Genomic DNA, 9,128 nt, shown 5'->3' on the forward strand with positions numbered 1-9,128 from the left:
ATTTGGACTACTTGGTGCCTTTTCCTCCATTGCATTACTGTCGTGGAAATGTCTACAACGTGAGGGGTGTGGGTGTTGATGGTAGGAGGGTCAAGGTAAAGCCAGGGCTATGAAAATTGGGCTGATTTTAAAAAAGAAAAACGTTTCTGCAGAGGGTCTGTGACCTGGGAGGAGTTGCTCCTGCTCTGACTGTAGACTGACCTTGGTTCCGGTTCAGGCTCTGCTCTCCACTGGCTTTCCAGCCTTGACCAAGTAGTGAGACCTACTCCAGTCCTGGTTGACTCATCCTACTGTGGGGATAGTCCTGGCCATTGGGGAAATTTCACAGGACATACATGATGTCCTTACTCCTACGATTCTCAGTTTATTATGTCCCTGCAATCAGGATGCTCAACAATCCATTGAGCACTTGAGCTCATTACACTTCCCTTTATCCCAAAGACCATGTGTCATTGCCAGGTGTTGTAGCATACACCTTTGATCCTCGCACTTGGGACACAGATGCAGGTGGATCTCTGTGAGTTTAAGGCCAGCCTGGTCTACACAGTGAACTCCAGGTCAGCTGGGGCTGCAGGGAGACCCTATCTCAAAAAGACCAAGGGCCATGTTCAAAGTGATGATCTCTCTTATAACCTATAGCATTTTCTGGGTTTTTTAAAGAATTTCTTTTCATTTTAATTATGCGTATGCATGTGTCTCTGTGTGGAGTTGTGTGTGCTGGAGTACAGTTGCCATCAGAGTCCAGAAGAGGTGTTCAGATCACATGAAGCTAAAGTTGTGGGTAGTTACCAGCCATCCTACTTGGGTGCTAGGAACTGAGCTTGGGTCCTCTGCAAGAGTAGCAAGTGCTCTTAATAGTTGAGCCATCTCTACAGCCCTCCTGTGGCATTTTCAATGGCAAATCACGGAAGTGTGAGGTACAGAGTGGGTGGCCGAGAGGATATGATCTGTGACTGTGACAGGCAGCTGCCATGGCTCACTGTCACCGTGCCTATTGCAACCTCAGTATTCTCACTCAAAGATTGCTTTAGAGCCTAAGAAGAGGTCTCTATACTTTTGACCCCATCCAGATTTTTCTAGAATGGAATTCTTAATTAAGGTTTCAGAAGGCTGACCAAATCAAATACAGCTAATCACTGTTCGAATTGAGTCAGCACCAGAATCATCCAGTAACTGGTCTCAATTGGGGTTGCCAAATGCTAGGCTTTGCAGGGTCTTACCAGTAGGGATTCTCTGGAACTAAGAAAATAATGCCTTTTTTGAATCCACTTGGAGTATCACACCCAGTGGACTCTTCCAGAACCACAAACAGAACATGATTCCTAGGGGGAAACAGGGGGAGCTGCCTGTGTGATGGGGATGGAGGACTGGATCTAGCAAAGCCTGGCGGTTTGGAGAGGTCAACCCTGGGCCTCAGTGGGGTAGAAGACTGATTTAGAAGCAAGGAGGAAACTGGGCATACAGGGTCTCAGGGAACAAGAAATATGTGAAGGCTCCTCCAGGCTGAGGTCAACGACAGGGCAGAGGTGCTTCCTGCAAACATGTGCGCACACACACACACACACACACACACACACACACACACAGAGGATGAAAGAACCCAGGATGTCCACCCTCCAGAGGTGATGGCTGCAAGCTATTGGTACAAGTCCTTTTCCAGCCAAACAGGGATTAGCAAGGGAATAGCTTCAAAAAGTCTGGGTAAGAGAAGCCAAGAAGCACTGGCCTTTACCAGGCTAGAGCTGAGGCCAAATTTAGCCTCCCACCTTGCATTTTCTCCTTCACCCCCACTTCAATACCCTGCTTACCCCTGGGTCGTGTCAGGACCAGAACTGAGCTGCATACCCACCCAGTTGTGCATCCTCCAGTTCCTTCCACACTCCCCACACTCTCTTCTGGAAACCCTCCCCCTATGCAACCCCATCCATCCCACATGTACTCCAGAGTCCATCACACCCTCTCCCACCTGTCCTGTCTCCAAACTCTACCCCCATCATGTCATCCACCCCAAGGTTTCCTCCCATGCAAAGGAGTCTTCCCTGCCGACTCTTTCCCTGAGCCCCCCCTTACCCCCATACACACAAGATGAAGTGTGGGTAAAAGTGTTCTTGCCACCAGGAACACCTTGCAGAGCAGAAGCCAAAAGATGCCATGTAGCTCACAACAACCTGGCCTTAAGGATAAGTTCCTCTTTAGCTCTTAGGACACCTTTTTACTTTGTCCCCTAGAGTCTCAGGCATTCCCTACCTGAGCACAGAGTAGCTACAGAGCCAGGAACCTACCATACTGCCCAAAGATATACACCAACATCTCAGGGCAGGTACAGAAGGGAGGTTTCCTCCACTCCCCTCACGCAGGGAGTACCTCCACCCACACGCAAGGGTCCACTCACTCAGACCTGAGCTGTCCTAAACTGGCAGTCCCTTTCTGAACCCCTGTAACCTAGGACCCTTTGGCTCAAGCCTTCTCGGAGAGTGGGAGAGTGCTAGTGACACCTTTCGCTGGACTGTTTGGTTAGCGGCCCCCTCTCCTGTTCTCAGAGGCCAGTGTCTTGATCTGGTGGCTGCAGGTTCAGCTAGTTCATTTCCTTGGCTCTCTTCCCTCAAACTGCCTCACAGTCACAGCTAGGCATGACACCTTCCTGCCGGCTCCTTTCCCGGCTCACAGCTGTCTTTGGCTTGGCTCTCCCTGGTGCTGCCTTGCAGCGACTTGGATTCAATGGTTGAACATAATTTCATGAAGGGTTATTATTTTACTTTGCACTCAGGAGAGTTGTTTATTCAAACATGTAAAAACACGTGACATGTGACATACATTTGTTTTCATTTTACTTGGGAGTATCGACCTTATTTTTCCTGCGTGTTGTGCCCTTCCTGTCCTGTGGTTTCTTGGGTCTGGCCTACAGCTTCCACAGGGAAGGCTTGCCACCTATGAAGCAGGAGGGTGAGGGGGTCCAAAAGGGTGAAGTAGAAGTAGGTTTCATGTTGTTAGATGGTTCCTGTTTTCCTGTGGGCCTGATAAAACAGCTCTAGGCCCTGGAGCACAAGGCCTAGCTTCCAGGCATGCTCCAATTCCAATTCATTTTGTAAGGTTTAAATGATGTATGGGGGGGCATATAAAATGCTCAAGCTAGCAGCAGGCTTTCCTGAGCTAGACTTGCACAAGCACAGAGCATAGGGCTTTAGGGTTCTGTGTCAGTTCAACTAGCTGCACCAAAAGTTGCAGGGAAAAGGTGAGACGGGCATGTTCACACATCCCTGAACAAACTAGGTACCACTTCTTTGCTTTGTTGAACCCCCTTGATAACTCTGTGGTATGGATACTATCCCCATTTTGCAGATAAAGACAACTGAGGCACAGACAGGTAAACACACAAAGTCACAGCAAATCAGTGACTCCTGAGCTGTGTGGCACACTGTGAACCCCAGATTCATAGGCCCTCCCTTGGATCTCCTTCCTGGGATGGGTTCAGGAATCTTTAATTTTTATTTATTTATTTATTTTTAGCTTCTTGGGCAATTCTGATGATCAGCAGGTTTTCATATACTCCTCCCTGCCCCACATCAAACCATCTCCCAAGCCCATGACCAGGCTGCCTCTAAGGAGCAACCTCCTCCACATTGGATAAAACATTTAAAACATATTTAAATAGCATTTCGGGAAAGTATGCAGCACATGGGCCTGCCTTTTGATCTCAAAATGATGACAAACAGACACTTAGATATTTCATAAAAGAAATATTACCAGAAAAATTATAGAAATCTGGCTTTCAACTAGGTCCGGCTCTAATTTAAACAAAATGCAACTTTGCCCAGCTCCTTTCTCCAGGAATAAATTCAAACCCGCCGGCTGCCTTCTAGGTGGCTGGGTGTCCTGGCCTCTGCCTTTGTATTTCTTACTGCTCACCCCCTCCCCTCAAAGCTTTGTAAGGATGGGTAACTTAAGTCCTATCGCCCAAGTGGCAGAAAACCGAGCACCTCCTTCGAATTCCCACCTTTGGGTCCAAAGTCCAAAGAAAAGGAAGCCGGAGTAAACCGGCCAAGAAGCCTCAGCTCTGTTGATAGCAGCCAGGCTGGGCAGAGAAGATGTCCATCCCTTCCCACGTCCCCGCCCCTCTTGCTGTCCCTGGAGAGTCCCCTGTCTCAGGATCCGTGTGTGCGCCACTGTGGCGCGTCTCCACCGCGGGGTCCCCGCAGCAACAGGCGGGCGGCGGGGAATGGGACGCGGCGGGGACAGCGCGGGGCTGGCGACCGTCCACGTCTCCCAACCGCGTGGGACGTTCGCGGCTCGGCGGCGCACGCGAGCGGGTGGCTGCCCTCTGCGTCCCTGAGTGCGCCGAGCCCCGGCGAGTAGAGCCTGGCAGGTGACAGGCCTGGTGGGGACAGGCCCGGGAGGGGACAGGCCAGGCGAGCGGGCAGGTGGCCGGGACCCCCGCGGGATCGGCGGGAACCGTGGCTCCTCCGCCGCAGCATCATCAGGTTGGTGTCTCCCCCGGCCCGGAGGCCGCGACACCTTGCGCTGGGCGGAGACGAGGATGGATCCGGGGGCGGGGGGACACAGGCGGGCACCGCGGGCGAGGGTATCGAGCTCGTGCCCAGTGCCTGCCAGGCACACTCCAGCCTTCCCGCCCTTCCCGAAACTTTTCCAACACACGCAGGCGTGTCCCTTGCAGGTTTTGGCCACGGTGCACGGAGGAGGCTCGGCCAGCACACGCAGGTCCTCAGGCGCACAGGACCAGGAACCCAGGCACCTGGAGGGGTTGGGCCTCTCCAGAGGTGGCCCAGGGCCTGGAGGCAGCAGGCGGCCACATGGCCACTCGGAATCAGCGCTTACCAACCTGCCCGGGCTGGGCAGGGCGGCGGTGCCCAGAGACTTGGCGTGACTTTGTCCACTGCGCCCCCGCGTGCAAAGGCGTCGCTCACATTCACCAGCACCCCACTCGCGCGCCGCTGCTGCCTGAGCCTGCCTGCCTTTGTACTGGCAGCAAAGGACAGACTGCTCAGAACCATTGTGGCTGTGGTGCGTGTGTCGGGGGCTGGGGTGGGTGTGAATTGTGAACCCCCAGGTATGAGGGCAGCACCCGTTTGTCCCCGCAGGCGTCCCCCCGCTTATCTGAGTCTAGCTTTTCCAGTTCTTGAAAAAGATAAGGCGAAAGCCAATTGGTGTGGTATTTTTTCTTTTCTTTTCTTTTTCTTTTTCAAACTGAAATCACGGCCTCTACGAATCTTTGACCTCAAAGCCTGGGTGTGGTTGGGGACAGGAGAGTGATTTCGGGGGGCAAGAGCCCCCCACGCAAGGCACGCACCGGGCCTGGCGGACTCCTGTCTCTCGGCGCGGTCGGGCGGAGTGGCTGGTTATGTAAGAAACAGCCCTCCCTAGCTCTGCACCATCTGTTAATATCTTGATATTGGAAAGTTCGGTGCCTGAGGCAAAGCCAGGGCTGACAGGGAACCGCTCCCAGCCTGCCCCTTACTCCTCCCGGGCAGGGGAAGCCCTCCCTCGCTCTTTGTTCGTTTATATCCACGTCCCTAATATCCAGTGGTCCTGGACCACCCCCCATTACCAACAACCCCCTCATCTCCGTGGGGGTGTGGGGGACGAGTGATTTTTTTCTTCTTTGAGGTCACCTTGTTGTAATGAACCTTTTCTATGAATTTATACGTTCATAGCAATTCTGTGCCCTTCGAGGTAAAGTGGAGGCTTTTTTTTTCTGGTGGGGACAGAGCTTTTTTTTCTTTTTCTTTTTTTAAATTACTTTTTCTGCCAGCCCTCTTGACTCCTAACTTCTTTGGAGTGACTCGCTGGTGTTTACTTTGAAAGCTGTTGGTTAAACAAACATCACTCGGAGGCTTCTAAGCAGTGGGGTTCCCAAGAGAGAAATGCGGCAGCTGCAGCTTGCCACTGATCTGGTGGCATTTCACTTTCTCCCCCACCACTCCGAACAAATCCAGGTTGGGTTCAGCGACATGCTGGGCACAGGGGAGGACAGCCAGAGAGAGGCGGACCGTCCCTCCGCCTCTAGGCAACCTGCACAGGCGGGTCTGCTCCGGGTTGCTTTTCCTTGTCTTCCTTCCTCAGGTGGGTGGTACTGGTAGGTGGGCTGGGGGGGGGGGGGGGCCGGGGAAGTCCTACAACATCCTTTTACTAAATCCACTCCCACATCTGCCTCTCCACCGGATCTGGCAGAAAAGCTCAGAACAGGTCTTAGGGTCTGATGACCACTGCTTGGAAGGTGTCAAATGACCCATATGCACTGTCCTCCCTTCCTATCCCCCACCTAAGGGTTCTAAGAAAGAACAGGACGGGAGGAACACAACGGGGAAAGGTCAAGGCTAAGTGTGTTTAGCCCAGAACCCGATGCACAAGGGGTAATTCCCAAGTTTGATTAATAACGCACAGATCACCTTTTAGATAAAGCAAGCCAACTCAATCTGCAAGGAGATGGGTCCGGACTTGCGTTCCCTTTTAAGTCGCTAAAACTGTCCGTCAGGGGAGGGCAGAGAAATGGGCTGCGCTGGCCTTAGGCTTGGTCACTGGCTTCACAGATGGGGCTAGTAACTAGGCGACTTCTTGTCTCCGGGCTGACAGATCGCTTCTTCCCTAATCAGAAAACAAACCGCACGTCTCCCGAGATAGGGGCCTTGGGCCTCACTGCTAGCTTCCGCGCGGCTGGAACCCGGGAGAGCGCCGCAGCCCGAGCCAGAGAGTCTGGCCTGAGCCTCAACCCCCGACAGTCGGGGACTGGACAGGGCTCCGGTGAGCAGCTCTCAGAGCCGGGTCAGCCACCCCCGCTCACTCGCCCGCGTCGCGCGCGTTCCTACTTCCACGCGCGGCTCCTGCGCCCTAGTGCAGGCTGAGCTTGGCGAGCCACGAGCTGGTGCCACGCAGGCTGCGGGTGGGGGAGTTTCCTTGTTTGCCCAGCGGCTTATCCCTGACTTCGACTCGGGCCTGCATTTCCCCCTGGCACGATAGAGGGCTTATTGGGGGGGGATGCTCGGGGAAACTTTTCCCGCCGCTAGATCCCAGGCGTGGCGTGTGCAAAACGCGCGTTCAAACACTAGATGCGATTGACACCAACTGGAGGGCGGAATCAAGCCATGGCTTACCTCCTTTCTTCCCCCTCCAACACTTTTCCTTCCCTGGCCTCCTCCCTTTTAAATGTCAAACTGAGCAGATGGTTTTAAGATATGAAAGACATATATTCTTTACCCCTACCAGTTTATTTGTAGGCAAACGCTAACTTATACGCGCAGATTGTAAAAGAGAAAATAACGGGATGGAAAAAGGAAAAGTGATGCCTCCTTAGATAAGCCAATTCCCCCCCCTCAGTACACCCGCTTACCTCGAAGCAACCCAACCAATATTCCACCCTGACTAAGGGGAATCCTGACAGATTATTCCAGTTCCCAGTCCCCAATAGAACTCTTGATACAATGACTAACCAACCATTGGAGGAATGAATGATGTGTTGAGCGCTGGGCAGTATTATTTGCCAACCAGGGGAGGGGTGTTTGGAGGTTGTGAAAGGGAGAAAAGGAAGGATGGGGAGTGCTCGGGTAAATGTTCTTATCCCAACATCAACCTTGCTGATCTGATCTTCTTCTTCTTTTTCTCCTCCTCCTCCTCCTCCTCCTCCTCCTCGTCCTCCTCCTCCTTGTCCTTCTTCTTTTAAAAAATTTTTCTTAATTTAACAACTACAGGATTAGAATAAACATTTCATTACAGCTTTATCATATTCAGTAACACTTTCTAGAGCAAGGATACATATCTTTCAAAAGTGGCTGTAAATTTTTACACACACACATACACTGACAAGGCTATTGTTAACTCGGAGAGGAATTAGTATCCTCTTCCCATTTTGATGAATTGTAGACTGCAACTGTACATGTTCTAGGAGTGAGTGAGTGAGTGAGTGTGTGTGTGTGTGTGTGTGTGAGAGAGAGAGAGAGAGAGAGAGAGAGAGAGAGAGAGAGAGAGAGAGATGGCAGATCTGTCAGTGTTCTCCCAATGCATGCACCTCATGAATACTCTGTTGTCACAACACACAGTTCAACCTTTGATCTGATTAAATTGGAGGGACACATGAAAAATACTTGTCCCTACAACACCTAAAAACAGTGTCTAATCTCCTAGGTATGAACTCCTGCCTCCCAGCTCCTGCGTGCCTCGTGCCTCCGGTTTTAGAGGGTGTTTAAGCCCACAATGCTGCTTAAAGCACTGCCATTTACTGTGCCCAGGGAAAGGGGCTTGCAAGCAGTAGCGAGTGGAAGCTCTCTTTAGCGTGTAACTTGAAAGCCCAAGGCGTTCTTTAAGAGCAACGTTATCTAAAGAAATCTCGCTGGCTATTTTTCATCCAAGAAATGTCAGACCAACATGAATTTTCTGTAGCTTTACCTTGCAGTCCGAGATGCTGGCTGGCGTTTGAAATGTCTTGCTCAATAAACTTTCAAGTTAGTTACCCAGACTTCGAAATTCTGCTAATCCTACTTTGGACTGATTTCTTTGGTCATCCAGGGTGAGAAGGTGACGGGAAAGGTTTGTAGCATATATATTTTAATGGCCATTTTACCCACAATCCAAGCAGTATTTCTAAAAGTAACGGAGGGTGAATATTCTTCCTATGAATTCTGACTTCTGATGGACCGGGTTTCAGTCAGTGTAGATCTTTTAACATCAGCTTTTGCGTCCCCAATGGAAAACCTCTGGCACCTATATTTTAATCCTAAACCTACCTGCATTTAACCATCCACCTCCTGTTTATAAAGAAGACCTGGTGACAGGTACTGCTGATACCATCTACGATCGTTTTCAAAGCGGAACGATTTATGCCTCCCCCTCCTATTTCACCCCTACCCTTAAAATCTCCACTTTTTCTTCACTACACTTTTCCATGCCTTCCTCCACCCAAGTCCGGGGAGCATTCACTTAACTCGGCCGCTGGGCGAACTCGATCAGCTGTATCTGGGAAAGGAAAAAAAAAAAAAAAAAAAAAAACTGCGTCCTGGTAGAGCAACCGGGCGCCACCGTGCACAGCGTCCGCAGATGGCTCTCGGCGGCCGGGGCGCTGCGATCCAGGCGCCCCAAGCAGTGGCAGGGCGGGGTGGGGGCAGGGGATGGAGGCCGGGGCG

General features: G+C 51.6%; 1 protein-coding gene across 1 annotated transcript in view; it reads left to right on the plus strand.

Annotated features, from left to right (window-relative positions):
* Window positions 1-4,728: 4,728 nt before the first annotated feature.
* The window catches only part of Prox1 (prospero homeobox 1), a 58,681-nt gene continuing 54,281 nt past the window's right edge, over window positions 4,729-9,128 (plus strand). The window contains exon 1 of the mRNA XM_029559448.1: window positions 4,729-6,078. The gene's annotated coding sequence lies outside the window, so the exon portion shown is untranslated. The remainder of the gene's footprint in view (window positions 6,079-9,128) is intronic.

The sequence above is a fragment of the Nannospalax galili genome, unplaced genomic scaffold, assembly GCF_000622305.1.
Source record: "Nannospalax galili isolate Female #2095 unplaced genomic scaffold, S.galili_v1.0 scaffold648, whole genome shotgun sequence".
In the NCBI taxonomy this organism is placed as follows: Eukaryota; Metazoa; Chordata; class Mammalia; order Rodentia; family Spalacidae; genus Nannospalax; species Nannospalax galili.